Here is a 22,457-nt window from a genome sequence, read left to right as displayed (position 1 = left end):
CAGGGAAATCATGCTTTGTCTCATGCACAGAGGAAGATACAGATGTTCTGACCTATGTGGAAAAAGATAAAATACGAATCTCCATTTTGAAGAAAATATAATGGTAATTTTAACACTGAGGCCTCTTTTGGGAAATAAGAGTACTTTATGATACATCACACTTTTGCTTTGCTTACAAGCCAGCAGTTACAATTAAGACAAGAGAGTTGGAAAATTTAATTCAGTTTAATTCATTTTACTTTTTCCCCTTCCAGACAGCCATGTGATGTAGTAGAAGATAAGAAACCATGTCTTGTCATTCAATAGTTATTAAGCAAACTAAAATAACCTGTTTTGTAGAAAACAAACTTCATTTTGCCTGTCATACTACAACCTAGTGCCAGTCTGATCTGTTGTATAGTCTCACTGAACCCAGTGACTTTGAAGTATACTGTGTATACAAATGTCTTGCTGTAAGCAGTCCTGTACTATCAGCATGTGTGGAGACCAGCATGAACTTGCCATTCAGAGAAATGCAGGGCTGTGAAGAAGGCAAGAGAATTCTGTTATTTTTTCTTCCTTATTTAGGGCTGCAGAAGAATATGAAAGTAGTTCAACAAGGCAAATGATACAAGAACAGTTCTTTTGAGTATGTTCTGATGTGTGCAAACATGACATATTTAATTAGTATTACATTCTATCTCTTATAAGAAATCCAAGATTCGAGATAGGATAATTATCTTTTAACAACATACAGCTGCTAGACTTCTCAGGAATATGGTACCCAACACTGGTTCTTACAGCGCGTCACAAATAACCACTTTCACAGCAGAACATTTATAAATGTCACATCATGGAAGAGAAAAGCTACTGTAGAAAAAGGGAAACATTTTCTTTCTTATAGATAAAGCAAGGCCTCAGAACCTCACACCTATGCAGCAAGCAAATGTGATTAAAGGCAGAACAAACAAGAAAAACCTTGCATTAAATAGATCACGAATTTGCTTGTGGGTCTGTAACAGATGTGTTACTAAGGATGCTTTGTTTATCCAGTTGCAAGTCTGTCGAAGAGAATCATTCCAGTGATGCTGCTTATCACGCTTTTAATTCTGCTCAGGCAAAACTGTTAGCTTTGAAAAAGCAATTTTTTTTGGCCCTACTCTATCTGGCTGCACAGAATTTTCAAAGCACCACAATGTTGTAAAAAATGCCCTTTTAATCAGATTACCCTTGGCGAACGTCCCAAATTCAGACTGAAGTGCAGTGCTTGTGGTTTCTCAACAGCTTACACTAAGCCTGCACCATGGAAATAATCTACTTTTAAAACCCAGGAAACAAATCGACTGCACTAAGGACATAAGTCGCTGTCATTAGGGAGTGATTAAGCTAAACATTTTTATACACTCTGGTAGCCCAGTTTCATATTGTGTACTTCTGTGCTGAGAGAAAAAATGGTACCCCAAATGACTGCTTGTTTGATTCAGTCACCCCAAAAAGATCTGGTTTTACACAAATTAAACTTAGTTTTCCCCCAATAACCACAAAAGGAAAAAAAGAGGGGGAGAAAGAGAGAGATATTTTCTTTTAGTGAATTAGAAAATACAATAAAATCAGCTTTACCAGCAATAATTCAACAGAGGATCATAAGTTTGATTAAAGACTGTACATGATATTTTTTGACACACATTAGCCTTTCCTAAAAATCCTGTCACCCTATATTAAATTACTGCTACTTTTTTCATGCAAACATATTTCCTTTAATACATAATTTATGTAGGAAACTCTATGTGTTTTTGAAGAGGCAGCTAGCATTTTTACGATTTACCATTATAATGTCAGGTCTTCAGCTTTCTGTGATGTTGCATTTTTCACGGAGGGTGAAACATTGAGATGTTTGAACAGAAATTAACGTACCTCACCCAATTTTTCTATTAAAAAACTGTAAAAAAAGAATGCAAATCTGACTCTAATCAAATGATTTGGTGTCTGAGACAACCTCGCTATTTCGATACATGCAGATCCTAAAGAAGAAAGTATGAAGATGCCAGTTCCCAGTGCACGAAAAGCAGAAGATGTGCTTGCAGGAAGGAGAGAGGTTTGTTTTTGTTTTGTGTGTAAGTCTGAGCTCAGGCCTGACGTAGATGACATGTTCAACTGGTCTAAGGTAAAAATCAGGTCTGTTCTTGATCCCTACTTTGGACTTTCTGCTGATAGTTCATTTCTAATTTATGAAACATGTCATTAATCCTCAATCTGTCAGACTTTTTTTGACAATGATTCAATCTGTCAGTTGAAGGATTAATATTTATTAAACATCCTGTACTTTAGAAGTCAAAGAAATGTTCAATTCATTTCCGTGTCAAAATCTTCCAACTCATAGCAAGCCCTACCCCCAATCCCTTCATGCTCCCTAAAAGCCAAATAAACCTAACAGACAACGCAATAGGAATAGCAGATGACCAAGAAAACCACAAGAGAAACAAAAGGGTGGAAAAAAAAGTAATTACAAGTAATCCTTCAAAAGACTTGGTAGTGGATTCATTTAAGGTATTCCTCTGCCCATGCATATGCTTTCTTGCTCTTCCTTCCCCTTCCAACCCTCCCCCTCCCCCTCCCTTCCCCAGTCATAAATAATTCATAACCTGATAAATATGCAATTTCAAAAAAGTGCAGACATGGCAGCACTGCATTAAAAAAAAAATGGCTTGTGCTTTTCACACAGAAGACCTGAGCTGCACTTAACGGATGACAGATTTTCCAGTATTCAAAAGCTATATTATATGTATGATAGGAGTGAGACAGTATTTCTGGTCTGTTTCCCTGCTAGACATGTTGTGAATTGTCTGTGGAAAGCTGTAACATAAAACAAATGGTGTTGTTGGTTTGGTTTGGTTTGGTTTCTTCTTTTTTCTTTCCTTTTCTTTTCGAAAGACAATATAAGGTGAAAAACAATCATATTCCTACCATTTAAAGTTTGGTTCAATGCATGTTTTCAGGTCATTATAAAATTAGGGAGTGAGTACTGCAGGAAAAGGAGAGCAGCCACGTTTTCTCATGTAGCTGGTGCAGAATTTGCAGGTAGCGCACGTGCTGTAAGTAATTCTCCAGTGATCCCACTAGGAAAGTCTCCCTCCTCCCAGAGTCCCCCTAAGCAGTGGCCACTTATGGGCCATCGTGTGAATGCTCTTCAGGGGCCAATTTCCCAGGCTCAGCAGCAAAGTGTTGTGCCTGCTGCTTGCATGCAGGTAAAACCCACCCCAAGTAAGATGAAGGATGAGAAGCAAAGTACCTCCATTTTGTGGGCTAATTGTTTGATTACCACACTGAAACAAAATGGAGGAAAGACTTTTTTTTTAAACAGGAAAGACTTTTTTTTTTTTTTTTTGCCAAAGCAGTTCTGGGCTGACGTGCCAGAAGAGAAAAAGTATTGGGAGAAAAATGATGCTTAAGGAGCATCAGTCATAAAATCACTAATATGAAATGGAATATGAGAAATATAGATAATGTGTACACATTTCTACAGCTAACAGATGCACAGGACTCACGTACAGTTGATCTTTGGGTTTAGCAACAGTTAGAACATAAAAATGATTTCAACCTATGAAGTGTAACCTTTTGGATGAACATTTAAATTGGAAACACCATGGGTAAGAAATAGACCTCAGCATTTAATTTGGACTGGCTAGTTGGAAGCCTGTATTTACTGTACAATAATTTCAAATTTAATTAAATAACACTGCTGATGCCAGTCACATCAGCACTGTAAAGATGATTAATTGCATGCTTAAATGAAATATAAACTGCCTTAAAAGTAACATCAATGCAGAACTCTCAAAGCAGACATGATATGATAGATTTAAACGCACGAGCCTACCTGCATCCCTTAGAAGCACACCATGGTTAAAAAAGCAGGCCCTACATCTGAATGTAGCAACTGTACCAAAACCAGAGCCTTTTATGTGTTTCTATTTTTCAAGGGAAGTCTGATCCATTTTTCCCCCCCTTTTGACATGATTTTTTTTTTCTGGAGAGCTTTCACATGATTTGCATTGTCATCTCATGGGCTGGCTATCGATAGGCAAACAGGGGCTGAGGCACTGTAATACGGGACCACACTGTCACAACAAGGCAGCTGGGCGGTTATATATTCCACTTTGTCTCCATTGTATTTCGATCCACAGAAACAGCAGGACAAAGGGCCTGACAGAGTTAACCATGGATTGTCACCTTGATTTGTCCAGTCTAGCAGATATGCAGAAATGAATGTTACTCTGCTTATAAACAAAACATGGAATCAAATAAGCTTGCAAACAGTATTTTCCATACTGAACTATCTGCAGAAAAAAAAAAGGTATCCTTGTAGATGCTACATCTTCAATGGGGGAAATAAAAGCAGGAAGAATCATCATATTAGCACACAGAAAAACTCTTCCCTTGTAACAGTGGCTATTGAAAACAGCAGAAGCAAGCTCTCTGACTAAGGGTTCCCTTTGACTAGTCTGCATCATGTTGGTTTATTTTTCAGGAATGTTGTGACAATGCCTCAAAGTGGAAGTTTCTATCATAAATGCAAACACTTTCAGCAGGGACTATTCCCTGTGTGTGATAAATTTGTTACTGCCACTACACCCTTAACATTTTATAGGGAGGTGCAGTAATACATACATGGAATACAATACACAAAGCATTTCCAGAGGAGGTACCAAATTAAAATCTTATTTTTTAAAAAAGGAAAAACAGTGAATGCAGCTGAATTTTTGCTCTTATTGTATCTCTGAATTAAACACAATGAATATCTTATTTAGCAATTACTGTTTAGAGAGATGCAAAGCTGGCAATTGCTGAGGAAATTCCGTGGTGAAGCAAGAGTTATAATTAAAATCCATGACTTCTTTTTCTTAATTTGAAGAGTCTCAAATTTTAGAAAAATCATGTATGAAAGAAACAAAACAAAACAAAAAACTCCAACTTTAAAAATTTAAAGGAAGGAGTTTCCTTTTGCCCTCTCTGTTAGTATATAAAAATTCTGGCTTATGCTTCATATCAGTACGCCAAATTGAACTGAAAAAAAAATGAGATGACTCAACAGAGCAAAGGTCAGTTCTGAAACACCTTAATTTTTTATAGAAGATGAAAACAACCAGCAAGAAACCTTGTTGTGGTTTCTGACAGCCTCGTGTTTATTAACTATATGAAAGACATAATCAAACTCTTATTTTGCTTATACAACATACCTCACCAGAATGGACAAAATATTTGCCTCTGAAGAAAAATCTTTCAGAGACACGTCATTTATACATCGTTTTATTTATGAGATAGGGCTTATCAGAAGATGTGGTATTACATATCACAATAATGTATTCACTTCTGAGCATGCAGTATTTTAAACAGGCATGAAAGAGTAAATTCATTTAATATTTTAAGGTTGTTATTAGTTTTTAATAGTATCTTAGAGAATTTCTGCATTTCTGTATACATTTCATTGTTTCACTTGGTGTGCATCCCTTTTTTTAATAGTTCAAAACCACACACTAAAATATAACTTGCCATGATACCATTTTAAGCATCTACTTGAAGCTATATTTTTTACCAGAAAAGGAAAAAAATATATAAATCTTACCCACATACTGGAATGCTAATGTGCATCCATCAAAGGACTACACATTCATAGTAAAGGTTTTAGCCCAAATAAAGCCCCTTGTATTATCGTATACATGCAAAAAAAAAAAAAAAAAAGGAAAAAACCCCAACTATTTTTTTCTTTACCAAAATTGTTTAGGAAAAACTACATGCACCAAAATAACCATTTATTGTCCAAGGAGAAAATTGCACAGATTTGTCTTTCCTCGGAATTCTATGCAGCCAACCGTAATAGCTCTTTGACAGTTCACCTGACTACAGCAGAAATGGGGATGTGATGGTTACTGTGGATGACAGAAAGGGGCCATTTGAAGTGCTATTATGCAGTTTACATGAGACGATTTCCACTGATTTTAGCTTTATTTAGTTATGTTATGTAGCTTTTTTTTTCTTTTTTTTTAACGTAGAAGGGGATGGTTTAAAATAACAAAGAGTATATTTTTTTCTGGAGCTGCAATATAGAAAAGACGACCTCAAAATTTCATTATTATTTCCAAACTGGCATGGGGAAGTCACTGTGCTTCACTACTAGAAGTGGAAATGCACTTCTTCTGTTCTATCTTACCTCAACCATGTTTTAAAAGACTGTTATGTATGTTTTATTTAACTCAGTTACTCTGAAATTTTAGATAGACTAATAGAAACCAGATATTGTATGTTCATACTTAAGCAAAAACAGTAGTGGAAAAATATGTGGGTTTTATATATACACAGTTGTGGAATGATTGGAAATCTTTTGAATATTAAACAGTTGAAAGATATCCTGCAAACATTGCACCCTGAAAAAAACCCAAAATACTGTTTGAGTACCTTACTGGAAGGACCCAATTCTCACAGATCTCATTAGGAGAAATGGTCTCACTGAAGCTAATAGGTCTTCTCAGAAGAGTAAAACCTACTCACATGAGTCAGCACTTACAGCACTGAGCTGTGACATTTAGGCATTTTATGAAAGGAATCAAAGTAGATTTGGTTTATGGAATTGCTATGTTGTACAGGTCTCACTGTTCATGAAAAGATGAGACTAAACAAAAGAATAAATATATACAGTTCTTTTTATATCCTGATAACATACAGAATAACATGATGGTAACATGCTGATTGTTTTACATCATAATATTTAAAAAAACCCAAAACACATATTTCCTGAGTAAGAAGGTAACAGGGATAGAAGTGATAATGACTAAAAAATACTGTCTTAACTTACTCTGCATTTGCATGTGATATATAATTTTATAAAGCAGAGAATATAATCAACTGTACCCTTGATATATTGTTAAGCAGATCTTCTACGTTTCTGTTTTCTACATAGGGTCAAGACTGTTGACATGGGATTAATCAGCTGTGCTCCTCCTAAAACATGAATTAGGACAAATTGTTGTCTGTTTCAAACTGTACAGTCTCTTTAGAGTAGAATTAGACATAGAAAGTACAGAAATACGTGAAACCCAGTAGAACTTACAGGCATTCATTGCAACACTTGCATAATGACAAATCCTTTCTGCTTTTGTGTCTTGAAGAATTCCAACAGTAATGATGAGAAAACAATGCTTAATTTTTCTCTCACTTTCTGAAAATGTAATGATTCTTTGAAGCATATTGTTCTCTCAGGTTATGATAATTTATTAAAATGTAAAAATTTTCCATCTGTTTCTATAAGCACATTTCTTTATATGTATATTTTGTCCAGTTCACAAGCAAAAAAAAAAAATTCAAATCCAGTTATCTTCTTCATATCTTCTAGAGAACATACACCTACACATAAATGTAACCTGCCACCTGCATTGTTGTTAGCTTATTTGTCAGCCTGTAGCATGATAGGATTTGAGAATATTGGGTGCAAAGTGTGTTAAGGAAGAGCGAAAGAAATCATTCACCATTAGAGATAAGTATGACAAGCTCCTTTTACACTAGGATACACTTGTATTAAACAGAATGGCGGGGTGCCTGAGTGAGATAGCATCTATTACCAATGATGGCATGAAAATGGACACTTATTAATCACTGTTTTCAAAATAATTATTCATAGCTTTTTAAATTCTATAACTAAGGCAGGATTTTTTTTCCCTAAGTGTTGCCTAATATACCAAACACTGTTTTCTCATTACAGAGTTAGAACTTAAACTATTTCATAAAGCAAGGGTTAAGATTATGCAGCAAATATGCAGGCTAGTAATAATTAGGATGTTAATATAAAAACGATAATGTATACTTAGTTTAAAGTAACCAGGTCATAGGTGTTCAAAATAGGTCATACTTATTCAAAAATAAACATTTGGTCTCTGTGATATTTCATAAATATTTTTGGAAGCTAAAATATCACATATACTTTTTTTTTATTCCTGTTGGTCACAAACAATGTTTTTTTGTTATCTAAATATTTCATCAAGAGGGATGTAGAACAAAGATTACTGAAGGAAAAGATTTGAAGGACCTTTGCCAATGAAAGTACTTTTGCTGGTAAACAGATTTATGTGTTTTGTGTTTTATTTATTTTCAGCACAATTCACTGTAGAGGTTAAGCCTCTCCGATTTGCAATCAAACCATTGTATTAGTATAAAAAACTTTCATAAATTGCTCTGACATTTTAATGTCCTATATTCAAGTACCTGTATACACAAAGCATTTCAAAACCATACTTTGCCGCTGATATTAATTATGTGTATAATTTGTATTATATATATTTGCATACATAGTACTGTATCAACATTACAGAAATATATTATTTAAGGGATAATTTTGGAAAAATCCATTATCTTGACTATATGTGGACATATTACTTTCTTTTAAGAATATTTTTTATTTATAATAAAAGTTAAGTTTTGAAGAAGTAATTCCAGTGGTGGGATAATAATTTAATATTTAAAAGGAAATTACCGTTTTTCATTGTGAAAAAAAATCTATGTTCAGAAAGCACATATGCATGGATGCATAAGAATGGCTGCAGTGTTTTATAGCTTTTTTCAAAAGTAACTATGTGAACTCAAACTTCAGTAATTTTGCTTCTTGTGTGGCACCTTAAATCCTGTAATGGCTAAATTTTATTTTATAAAGTTATTTTAAGCACTAATCAACTACAATAGTAATCTGATATTCACATTACGAGAATACAGAATGTAATGCCAGACTGCCAACATACAATCACCTAGCAATCTTAACATGTTGCTTCTTTTTTCAAAGCTGCATCCCAAAATAAGCAATTCTAGACAGAAAAAATGTCTATTTTAAAAAGGAAAAAAACAAATACAGGAATATTGTCTGGATTTTGAATAATAATTGCATGTGTATGTCTAGGAAATGTGTACATTTCTGATTTAAATGAGATTTTGGAGAAAATGTTAATTTTATTAATAAAGAAAAAAATTAATATAGGAACAATTGTTTGTTCAGTGCTGCTGTAAATGATGTTTACCACAAGCTCCAGTAAATGTTTTGACAATGATTTATAAGTATGTCTAATAAAAATGTTATATTTTTTTCCATTCTAGCAGACAGCTAGATATTTTATAAATATAGTTCAAAGTAATGCCTGGGTTTATTTTTAATAGCTTTTTTCCTAATTTTTTTCACTTAATAAAAAATGCCTTCTCTCCTAAGAATACTTTAAATTAAACCAGGTAGTTTATTGTTGTTGTGGTTGTTGCTGAAATATGTTATTATTTTTTCACTGCTAATACTAATTTGATAACTTTAGCAGCTCTTGAATATTTGCAGTATATGTTATTAAAGATTAAGCATTAAATGTATTTGTATAGGTAAAGAATCTGGTATTGCACAGGACAAGTGGTTTCAGCATGAACAATAAAGCCGTATATTTAAAGAAGTGCTAGCGTCTCCTTTCTGAGTTCTTTTTTTATTTCAAAGTGCAAATATGGTTGTAAATCACATTACCCAATGCATACAAATGATCTGAGTTACAAAACAGCCTGGAATATCTGCAACTTCTGTTTAACCTGTGGAGATGACTCATATAATTGAATAGGAATATGGATATCATATATAAACTTTAACAAACTTGTTTTAAAGATAACTGCTTCATGGAGGAGTGAAGAGTGTGGCTGAGTTACCAGCAGGATTAGCTTTCTGAAAGACAACTAATCCACTAATGTTTCTCCCAAATTTCTCAATTTATTTGTATGGAAAAATCCTATCAGAATGATATACCACCTCTGCACTTCTGTATCTAATCACCCCTTTTTGTGTAAGAGAAAGTGTTTCTCTGCTTAAGTATAATTAAAAGTCTAATTAGGAAAAAGTACCTATTTTAGAAGGGTTATGATCAGCAAAGTTTATTCAAGCACTCGATTTCCTTTATGAATAGTTTATGCCCATCTCTGTTCAGAAAAATATATCTTTATAGACACGTTCACAAACATATTGACCCCAGAGCACAGCGGAAGTAGCCAGGAGGTTACCATGTTTCAAAAACTACAGTGCCAGGAGTAGGTACTATTACTGGTGCTGTCTGGATCAGCACAAAGCATTCTTTTTCTGTGGTATAGGCAAGCACCTACTGTATGTGTTGGAAGATGAGATATGAAGGGCAACCTGTGGCAGTACCCTCTTTTTGAAGTGCATGTTCTGAACATGAAAGAGCAAAAATAGAAGCATGTCCTCACTTCACCCATTATATATTTTTAATGTGTTCAAATTGGGATTTTTCGATACATGACATGCAACACTTTACATGAAAATAAGCTGGAAGATGTTTTGCTACCAGCTGTTAACAGAAGAAAGCCACTAATATTTGGAAATTTACACTTTCCCACTGAAATACTAGTCTAGTTGGATGGAAAAGTGATTGTGATTCCTTGACTATTTAGTAAAATAAATGTACTGCAAGATTTGAAGCGCCCCTCAAATATAAAAGAGTTGGGTAGCAGGTATTTGTCCTGACTCTTGTCCTAAAGGACTATCTCTGCCTACTTTTGGCTTTCACTTCACTTCTGTTGTCTTCTGGAGTGTGGGAGGAGCAAGTTCTGGAGAGAAATGGACTGCAGACTGCTCAATACTGCTGACTTCCCCTGTTTGTCATTAGCAATGAAGCACTGCCCTGTCATTTTCAAAATATTTTATACCTTACTGGCCTGCAATGATCTGGCATCAAACACCACACTGCAACATGTAGGACTGAAAACCACCTGAAGTAATCTTGTGATAGAGATGCTACTTGGTGATGAACACCCTGTTACCTTTTGAGTTCAGTGAGAGTGTCTGGTGGGTGCTTTCTGGAGCCTTGTGAGTATCAGTTTGGCAGGCCCTGGGCAGGACCAGGGCCGACAGGGACCCTATAACGTTGAGCACATGGCTCAGGACCTGCCTCACCCCTTTCAGCCTGATACCACCTCTTGCCATCACCCCACAGATCCTGCTGTGCCCAAACTGGAGAGAGCCAGCTCTCACACTCTGCTTGATAATGAATTTTTAATAGAGCAACAGAAGGGAAAAAATTTTTCTTTGTGAAATGGCGGGAAAGAAAGAGAAAAAGAATAAGGATTCACAAGAAGATATGGTATGAAATCTGCTTGGCATCTCAAATTCTCACAGATTAGACCCAAACAACGTGGTATTACAAAGCAATCAAGGGAGCAGGATAGTAAACAGAGTTGAATCTGTTTATTAACAAATCTTGTATGAACTTCATAGTCTTTCCACAGGGAAGAAAGGTTGTAATTTTGCTGCGACATAAACACTTGTAGTCTGTATGTAGGTGTGCTTTTAGGTGCTTGTGCGTGTGTGCCTGTATGTGAGGGAGAGTCAGGTCACGTTCTTATTTATGACTTCTGAGAGACAGAAACAAGTGTTTTTACTTGCAAGTCTGTAAAGGATATCAGTGTAAACAGGATTAGGACTGTAATATTATTCTTTAGCCAACATCTACTCTACAGAAGGTCACTAAGGTGAAAAGTATGTGAAATAGTTATGACAGCTTTTTAAGTGTTAATTTGATAAAAGAGATTCGGTGCAAATAAAATGGCACACAGTGTAAAAGGCTCCCACACTGACTGAAAGTCCTTTAGTACCAGCCTGAGACTCTTGATTACTGAAGAACAAATAGTTTAAAATTATTCTTAGAAAGGAACATGGGTTTTATTTTGACAAGAATTTTGTAAGGTTTAGAAGGAAGTCCCAGTGCATGCCAGCTGCCTAACACTACTCTCCTATTTAAATTTCAAAATGTCATACCTCTCAGAGTCTGGTAGGATTTACCCTGCAATAAAAGAACAGGTCAATTCTGATGTCGGAAAAATCCATTTCTGCCCATAAACTTTAATACTGACTTCTGTTCCTCAGAGAGAGAACAAAAGGATGTGTTTAGGACAGTGGAGGCTGTGGAGCACTTTTAAAAATGCTTTGTGATTCACCACCACTCCCTCCACCTGCCACGTTTTGGATTCTGAACCTGGTATAATTTTCTAAGGAAACTTAACTTCAGAGGTAAGTGGCCTAGCCCTTGCTGGAAGTCAGATCCAGCTGCAACCCCAAATCCAAAATGAAGGCATTTTACGTTGCCAAATATTTCTGAAAATCTCCCAGAGCTCGGAGTTTTTTCTTGCTTTTAGCAAATAATTCTGCAGTGTTGGATGGTATGAATTGTATATAAACACCTGTTTCTCTTTTTTAAATTATTGAAACCACCACATACAATAAATATTACCTTACCTATATTTTCAATTTTATTGCTGTAATTTTGATTTTCAAATCACAGAACATAGGAGTCCTTTGCTATGAAGGCTTCACAGAATACTCTTTAAAGTACAGTATATCAATGCTTAAACAAGAATATTTAAAAAATTATTTTCCCTATTTTGTTCCAATGAATATGCCCTAAGTTGTACTTGTGAGTTGCCCCAATTTATTTTAATATGAAAAAATCAAATCTCTGCTTCTAAAGCAGATTAGGCATGTATTAAATTCTTTAAAATTAGAATATACTTAATGCACATTAGTTCCAGGCATGCAAAGCAGGAGAAAGAATTATACACCTAAACAACAAGAAGGCGTTTAAGTTCGTTTCTAAAATGTGCTATGTACCATTTAGTGAAATGCTCTGATGAATTAATTTTTTTCCTTATGAATCACAAACTAAAGATTCACAGCAACCAATATTTTTAACTGAGAAAAATAAAGGTCAATACATTGTTACAGCCTTCAATAAATTTGGTACATCCAGCTCCTTTTTCCTTCCCCATCCACCCTTTCCTCCAGTTGGTAAGGTAAATTCCATTTTTCACTTCTAAACATTCATTCTGCTTTTGGTCTCAGCAAAATGTTGCTGACTTCCCTCTGTCCAGGAAAAGGTCAAAGATCATTTGGACCAGGGCCTAAAATGTATGAGGACTGTAAGCCCTCAAGGTCTCCAAGGTCATAACTACACATTCATTTATGGCAGTTTGCCAACAGAGTCATTTTACTCTGAGGTTGTTGCTCCTGGTTTTCTGCCATGCCATCAGAGGACTACTGTCTGCACAGCAGCAACTGTGTCATCTCCCATAGGCACTGTTTTTCTTGTTAAATGCACCACAAATCTTACTTAGGACTTGGAATATAGAAGGTATGCTTCCCTCAGTTGTTGTCATCACTATCCAAAGACAGCAAGAGTTTGTTGTTAAGGTAGACAACTAACTTGTGGGCATGGGTACATAAACTCTTAAATCATACATGCAAGAGAAAAAAAAAAAAGAAGGCAAATGCAATGACACTATCCTTGTTTTATCAGAAAGGGCATCCATTACTGTAACAACTCTTGGAGATTGTGAAAGAGACAATGGCTGAGGCTCAACTGACCAAGCAAATAAGGAAGAGGAAATAGAAAAAAAAAAAAGAGACTAAACTCAGACATACAGCAAAAGCACTCCATCAGTGCTGCCCACCCGAAAGGTGCTATCATGGTTGGATGAAGTGCTGCATGTTGAGCAAAGGCCAATGGATGCAGCAATTTTAGTTCATGTAAATGTGTAAAGGAATTTACTGCTGAGTGCAATGAGGTTTATACTTTGCCTGGAGAAGCAGCAAAAAGGAATGGCATCTGCTCTTCTAATTTACCTTGAAGAATCCTTGATATAGAAGAAGAGATCTGGTTTCAGAGAGGGCAGCCTTGCCCTTCAGGCAAAGCTCCTCCTGACTCCAATGGAGACATGATTTGATCCACTCACAATGTCTGTTTTATGGGATAATACTAGGAAAGTTCTTCCCATTGCCCTTGCTGGAGTTGGTGAGGTTATGTCCTTTTCTTTATAATTGATGTGGTGGCAAAGTTTTAAAGAACAAACTAGAGGATAGGATATAGCAAACAGACAACTCATTCTGAAGAAATACCAGAAAGCTTTCTTGAGTGGTTATTCTGTTGTCCCTTATTTTAAATTCTGTTTATGTTGCTAAAATTTGCATATATTCTTTTTAATGAATACTACACAGCTGAAAGAGAGTGAAAGATGCAGAATGTGAAGCTTGTTTAATACCAGTTCATTAAATTAAGCCAGACCTGACTTGCAACAAAATCCTACATTCTTGAATTTCATAGACAGACTGTGAAATAATTTTAATCCAATTCTTCAAACTATTGAATTTTGTCTATCTATTTAGCTGAAGTACTTGAGCAGTCTACTTTGTCAGGATGTTGAGGTACCTTATGGGCTGCTAATGTATTTAGTTGCACAATGCCTTATTCATCACATTTCTCTGTCAGCTGCCTCAGCATTCAGTGTTTTCGGCAGGTTTCAGAATGGTGTTTTTTCAGGTTGACTCTTTCTGCTGCTAAGGCAGGACCTTTGTATCCGTGCCCGACATAGTACCCTGCATCAGCCACAAGTGCCTGCTTCTCTACAAACATAATTTTCTCAAATCCAAGATGAACTTTATCATGGAAAAAAATGTAGATGAGTATTTTTTGTTTGCATACTGTCTTCTGTGCCAAAACCTACACCTATACAGTCTGTAAGATTTGGTCCCCTCAGTCATGTGTTTCAGCAGCAATTGAGAGATGAAGCCAGAAATAAGCTGTTAGGGCTGCTCAGAGGGACCTCTTGTAGTGGAGGCATCTCTAGTCACCATAGACCATCATTGTACTCCACTTGTCCAAAAGGCTAAACCTTACTTTAGCATGAGTAAGAGGCAATGGGAAAAAAGTAAGACATTTATTTTAACAGCTTGTTTCCTTTATAATCTTTCTCTTGATGAAAGATGTTAAGTTGGCAACCTGTAATTTTTCATATTTTGATTTAGGATGTCTGAAGGACCAGACTGAATAAAACACAACATCCACTTGTGAGTGTCCAACTAAGTTTTACTTTGTTGCTTCAAATTCTGCTTCTGATTATTGTACCTCATTACATCTATGGATCAAACTATCTAGTATGAAAAATTCTCCATCTTGAAATTTATGTACTAAGTGGCCCAGTTAGCTAACCATACTCTTAATCACGTAGAGTTGTGACTGAGTTTTCTGCCCTGCTACTCAGAGCCCTCCTTTCTTTCATTGCAAGTTACAAAAACTTCTTTAAGAAATTAACCAGTTACCTGAAATAAACAGATACAAATCTTGACTTCCTATTTCAGTTCATAAAATTAAACGTCTTCACTTCACCTACCCATCCCAAGGAAACTGAAGATGAAATTCACCTTTCTTTTATTTATATTTTCAATAAACCCATTCAGAAACATAAACATTGGAAACACTCTACGCTGTAAGCTGAGGATATTCAGTTTTATATCTGTAGTGCTACCAGAGGTCAATTCTACCTTTAGATTCTACCACCCTATGTGCCCATCTCTAAAGTATAAAATAAAATAATGCTACAGTATAAGAGAGAGCAATGAATTCAGTCATTCTTTAGGAAAAATAAGTTTAAACAGAGGAAGATATGATATCTCTTTTTAATTACTAGGAGAAACAAAGAATACTGCTGGATTCCATTAGTGCAAGCTACTTTACAACTGGTATTACATGTAACAAAAAACCTCCAAAACAACCAACTCTGATGTGAGAAATATCTATTTCTTCTCATTCCTGCTACAAAATAATAAAAATCTCAGCAAGATGATACAGTATGGCAAGCAAGATGAGGATCTACAAACTACTCCCTATATCAGATATTTTTGTATTTTCTATGTATTTCTTTGTATGTTTTCATATTTCATGTGGTTCCAGAAAAACACCTATACATAGCCATAAATGTTCTCCTAACACAAATTACAGAATGGCACTCTGGAATCCTTTCGCTGAGTCAGCAACCATAGTAATACCCCAGAAAAACACTGCAATTTAATTCTAGTTATTTTTTAAATCTTATTACCTCACAAATTTATATAGCATCAATAAATTATGATCATCAAGGGGAAAATAAGATAAAAACATGCAAACTGTGGACAATAAAAGAAGAAGCAACAATGGACTTCTATAAAAGCAAAATGGAAATCTCTAAATATTGTTCTTTAGTACAGTAGGGTTTTTTTTAAGGAGAAGGGAAAATCTTGATACAACATCTTCGCTTAGGTCTGAGTCAGTCAGAATGTACACATTAGCTCAATGCATGCCAACAGTCATGATGAATTCAATGTGATTATTCAAATGCACACAGTCTCTTACTTCAAATTCGTTTGCAAACCAAAGCTGCTTGTAGTGATCTTAGGTAACATTTTTAAAATTCTCGAGGTCATTTAAAGTCCCATAGCCTTTGACAGAGTTTGTGACACCAAAATCCTCAGGGGGAAGAAAACAAAAAGTCAAATTTTCAAAACATTCAGTGGTCCTCTGAAGTCTTCGGCCCAAAGTAGGACCGTCTATTTGCATTTAGAGCAGAGGTCAAATTAAAGACCTTGGAAAACCAGGGCAGTAAGAACTCATTTGTGGTGGCAAGAACTAGGAGACATTAATGGAGGGAAACTTGGGCACCTACCTCTACTCAGATGGGTAATTCCTCTATTAGGTTCATGGTCTGTAGCAGTGCAAGCTCTTCTGAAGGTATTTTATCCCAGTTTTTCCAATGCTGGAAAGCTAGAAAGAGAAAGGCTTACAGTGAAACATTAAGACCAGCAAGTTAGAGTAAATTTCAACGGAAAAAAAAAAAAAGTGAGCCTGGGACCTTTCTTGTACCAGTTTGAGAGCAAGGTCTTGCATGTGGATTGGTTATGTTCCTGAAGTACTTGCCCTGTGATGGTCTTTTGAGGTATGGCACATGGACACAGCTACAAAGTTTCTGGCTTTCTGCACCTGAGATGCAGGATCCGTTTCACCTTCATACCTCTCAATCATAATCCAGCACAATAAGAGTAAACTGACTCAGATCTTAGAACCGAGTTTTCTAAGTGGTTTATTCTCTGTGGCAGCATGGAAGGTTGCTTGGCACAGACTTACTAATAAACGCAAAAGTGGGGTTTGAGTAACAGTTTTGTGGATGTGCACAAATGATGGGCTTAGGCACCTAAAAATACCCTTTTAGGAAATAGCACGAGTTTCCTTGTGCTTATTATACAAAGAAGAGACTAAATTTCTTTTGATCCAATTCTTCTGTTGACTTGAGAAAAAAAAACAACACTGTCATCTGATGCATTTTATTTAAATATCCTTTGCATGAGATGAATACAAAATAAATAAAATAATCCAACTCTGAACTTAGACTTGCTGTCATGCTGTGTGACACACACCTTTGTTACCTTTCCTTTCATAAGAAATAGAATGGATTTCTACTTTTATTTCTGACATTTTAACTCTGTCAATACAGTTGTTAAAGAAGCTGTATGGAACTGGACCTTTCAACAAATTAAGAAATAAGTCAGATAAAGTATTAAGGTGGTGGGTTGTTCTAAGTGTCTTAAACAAGTGAGGTTAATATTGAATTGTTGTAGCTTAAATACAAACGTGGATACTGATAAACGTCACCTATGTAAGGACAAGACTGTTCTTGATGGAAGAAGTAATGCAAAATATCTTTTGTCACTTGTATTGGAAAACATCGACTTAGCAGCTAGTGGGAAATATGGTAAAAGACAATCCACAATGACCTCATTATCTTAGAAGAAGCATTTCTATATACACGTACACATTCATACACACATTTCTAATTAGTCTTCTAAGGATCCAAACTCTAGATTATCCCTGAGGACCACTTCATGATTAGATGATTTGCACTAGCTTGTGGCATTTAGTAGTGTTGTGACTTTGTTTACTTCTACCTCTCCTCTACCCTTCCTTGCTGAAGCAGACCCATGAAAAAGAGAATTATAATAACCTAGAAAAATATATATGTGCATTTTAAACACCAGGATAAATGCCATCTTCACCTCCTGGCAATCTCATGGTTTCAATGGCATTTCCTATAATTTCACTAAAGACTAATTCTGGTCTTATACATTTATATAGTGACAAAGTGTCAAATGTTTGTATAGTGCTGGACTTCTTGCAGTATACATTTCTGTCCGCAATGGAACAAAGTGATTTTTGTACTTAACATGTACATTCACTTTCAGTGAGTGCTCTTCTACCTGGATACAACCAGCCTGCTTACACAGTACCCACTACGATATCATTGGAGCATCCTCCTCAAGTTAGAATAATGCCAGTACTGCCTGTCTCATCACCTTTCCTCTTCTGCTAGGTGCTGCAAGTGAACCTCCACTAGGTGTGAAACATGTATCCTTTATTTTAATTTCAGTATTTACTACTTTTTAAATGCATGTAGATGGAAAGATAGACAAGAAGAGAGGCTGACATGTCAGATGAGAACTATGAGCACTACTTGATGAAAGAGGGATGAGGAGATGAGTGCTGAGTGATGATGCATGGGACCCCATTAGCTAACTTACCAATACTAATAACTTACTCATTCCTTGCTCCAGAACATTTTAAAGACTGCCTTGAGAATATGTCCCCTCTTTTCTCCTGTTAAGAAAATGAAGTACATAGAGAGAAGGAGTTTCCCCAAAATGAGTCATTTCAGTACTCTCCCTGTTTTCCAATGATAAGTCACTATAAGAAGTCATTACTGACAGCTAAAATATCAATCAATTCCACATTAGATAGAGGAATATACTTGACTGTGCTGGTTTTGGCTGGGGTAGAGTTAATTTTCTTCATAGATACCAGTATGGGGCTGTGTTTTGCACTTGTGTTGAAAACAGTGTTGACAACTCAGGGATGATTTAGTTACTTGTTGAGCTGTGCTTACACAGCATCAAGGCCATTTATGCTTCTCATGTCACCCTGCCTCTGAGGGGGCTCACGGTACACAAGGAGTTTGGAGGGGACAAAGCTGGGATAACTGACCCCAACTGACCAGTTGGGTGAAGAAGATAGGAGGGAATGTTCAGAATTATGGCATTTGTCTTCCCAAGCCACCATTACACATGATGGAGCCCTGCTTTCCTGGGTATGGCTGAACACCTGTCTGCCTACTGGAAGTGGTAAATTAATCATATGCCTTTTATTCTGAATAAAACTCTGTACCTCAAAAAGTGTGATTTCTGTTGGAAGTTCTACAGCCATAGTTGCCCTGACAAAATACTTCTAAAATAATCATCAAAGACATCTTAAAACAAGCAAGACTGAGACAGCAGTGATCCTCTTGCAAATTTTCTTTATGGACAATCTTTGTGAGGTTTTCCTGTTCTATTAATCTTCATCTTTGGTGATACTGTATCTTACTAAAGGCTAGAGAAGTAAAGAAAGGAGCAAACACCTCAAATTTTCACTCCATTGCTTAGATGAACTTCTCACAGCCCAACTATTTTCGTTCTTCAGACTCAGTTCAAGTCTAACAAATGTATGGCATTTTGTATGAGAGCTTTTCTTCCTTAGAACAGTTGATTCTTAAATTATTTTGTTGCAACAGTAATATGGAATATTTTGCTGGTTTGCACATGTGAGAGCTATCTCTCCATATAAAAAATAGTTGCCTGCTTGTACATGTAGTATATAAATTAGAAAGCTACAGCTCTGAATAACAGCTTTATGTGAACTTGGATTACTAGATCTAAATCTTTTACATATAAATATCTTATGGGCATTGTCATATTAAATGTTTAATACATTCTGGAAACAGCTAGTGCTAAAATGAATAGCATATAAAGAGAAATACATCAAGTTGCAGTTTAAAAATAAAATCATTACTTCCTATCATTAGACAGGGTTATTTTGTATATCAAAGCAGTGTGTCACACTTGTATTTTCAAAACTGGCTTTATTCTTATCATAGGGTTCCTAAAAAAGGGAGTTAAAAATGCCTGATAACTATCCAGAGGTTTTATCCACACCTGTATTCTTACATCAAAGTACATCCTAATTTTCAAACACATTTCTCACGAATTACAAATTCCAAACTTATTAGAAAAGAAGTATTTTATTTTCAGCCTTGAAGAACTTTGTCTTTAAGCAATATTTAAAACTTTCGACTAAGTAACATCATCATCACTTCGCTAACAAAGATTTGGGAAGGGCACTATCCAAGCTTGCTGTAAGCATGCTGGTGGCTAAAAACGCTGATGGAGGATAGGCAAGTCTGGTTGCGAAAGGCACAGAGGAAAGTCTCCTTAGGTGTTACTGGCAAGGAATGGTTCTTTCTGCATTGTCTTTGTTCTCAAAGGAAGCAGCAGTGTCATGAATTGTGTGTCTCTGAATCCAGATTGGAGGCCAGAGTAGACCATTGGTGGCAGTCAATATGGCCAAGGCTGAGGTGTTGTTTCAGGGAGTCCTTGTAGCTCTTCTTCAGGGCTCCGTTCTTGCAGCAGCCAGTGGTGAGTTCACCATAGAGCACAATCTTTGGGAGGCAGTGATCCTCCATCCTGGAGACGTGCCCTGCCCAGCGCAGCTGCGTTCTCATCAGCATGGCCTCAATACTGGTGACCCCTGCCTGTTCAAGAACAGACACATTGGTCACGTAATCAGTCCAGTGGGTGTTTAGGATTGAACGGAGGCAGCGCTGATGGAAGCGTTTGAGAAGCCGCAGGTGGTGGTGGTAGATGACCCATGAATCAGACCCATATAAAAGAGTAGACAGTACAATGGCTCTGTAGACACTGATCTTTGTACTTTTCTTCAGGTGTTTATTGCACCAGATTCTTTTACGGAGTTTTCCAAAACCTGTTGTCTATCTCTTTGTCAATCTTACCATCTGAGTAAATGATACTTCCCAGATAGGTGAACTGCTGGACTGACTTAAGCTCTGATTCACCTATGGTGATGTGGAGATGATAGAAGACTTCCTGAGGTGTAGGTTGATAGAGAACTTCTGTCTTCTCCAAGCTGACTTCCAGCCCAAAAAGCTCAGCAGCCTCTGCAAAGCAGGATGTTAAGCGCTGCAGAGCTGCTTCTGTGTGAGCAACGGGAGTGGCATTGTCAGTAAAAAGCACGGACAAGGTGATTCAGAGTCTTGGTGTGGGCCTTCAGTTGCCTTAGGTCGAAGAGGCTTCCATCAGTACAATATCAGATGTAGCTGCCATTTTCTTCATCAAGGTCTGTTGTGGCTCTTCGGAGCATTATGCTGAAGAAGGCTGTGAATAGAGTTGGTGCAAGAATGCAACCTTGTTTCACACCATTGATTACTGGAAAGGGCTCAGAGAGTGCATCACCATATCTGACTTATCCGCACTGATCCTCATGTAGCAGGAAGATCATTTTGGGGAACTTGGGGGGACATCCTAAACGTTCCAAGGTCTGCCACAGGCCTTTTCTGCTTACAGTGTCAAAAGCTTTGGTGAGGTCAACGAAGGTTACCTAGAGTCCTTTGTTCTGTTCCCTTGTGCTGGTTTAAAGGCAAACCAGCAGGGGAAATGAACTCACCATGAGTCAGAGCTAAAATTTAATAATAATATTACAATAACAACACTGACACACAAGGGAAATTGCTTTCAACTCACAAAACCCCAGCAGTATAACCCAGTGTCCTGGGGCACAAACCCAAGGGGGTTTGTTTGCCCTTGTGCTGAGACCCCTGTGGTTCCCCCAAGTCCAGAGCAAAAAGAAGTGAAAAACCTGTTGGTGCAGGCGAGGGCTGTGGTCTGGGCAAGAGTGGTGATCTCCTCCTGTTGAGGTCCTGCTGCTCCTCTGGATCTGACGAGAAGTTTTCCAAGGTCTTCTTACCCACCACTTATGTACCCTCAGAGAGCACCCAGTCCCTCCCCCTGGGCGGGGACTCACACAATGGGTGATTAACTCTGGGAGCCAGGGGGTGTTGAACTGTTGATGGCCCATTAGCAGCTCCGCCCCCCTCAGGCTGAGTGTGAAGGTGATAATGGCTCCCTGGGCAGCTGCTGCTAATGGCCCATTGTCCTTGGGGAATGAATAGAGGGGGTAGAATACACAGCTTTGATCACCCCCACACAGGGTTAGCTGGTCCCTCCTGCTGAACTAGGACATCCCTACACTTCTTTTGCAGTTGTCTGAGAACAGATACCATGCCTGTGGTACTCCCATTGGCTCTGAAATCACACTGGCTTTCAGGTAGAAGTTCTTTTGTATAGTGGGTACTAATCTGTTCAGAAGTATTCTTGCAAGGATTTTACCAGCAATGGAGAGCAAAGTAATACCTTGGTAATTTGAGCAGTCTGATTTTTCTCCTTCCTTCTTGTACAGAGTGATGATGACTGTGTCACGGAGATCTGATGGTAGTTCTCCTTGTTCCCATCAACACACAACAAGCGTGTGAAATTTAGCATGGAGTGCTTGACCTCCATGCTTCCAGATTTTGGGTGAAATATCATCGACCTCAGCTGCCTTGCCATTTTTCACCTGCTGTATGGCCTTAAGTGTCTCTCCCATAGTAGGGGCTATATCCAATTGGTTTTTCACTCGTTGTTGTGTAATGTGCTGAATTGCTGAGCTTTGGACTATACAGTTGGCACT

This window comes from Pithys albifrons, chromosome 4 (genome assembly GCF_047495875.1).
Source record: "Pithys albifrons albifrons isolate INPA30051 chromosome 4, PitAlb_v1, whole genome shotgun sequence".
In the NCBI taxonomy this organism is placed as follows: Eukaryota; Metazoa; Chordata; class Aves; order Passeriformes; family Thamnophilidae; genus Pithys; species Pithys albifrons.
Note: the sequence above shows the minus strand (reverse complement) of the source record.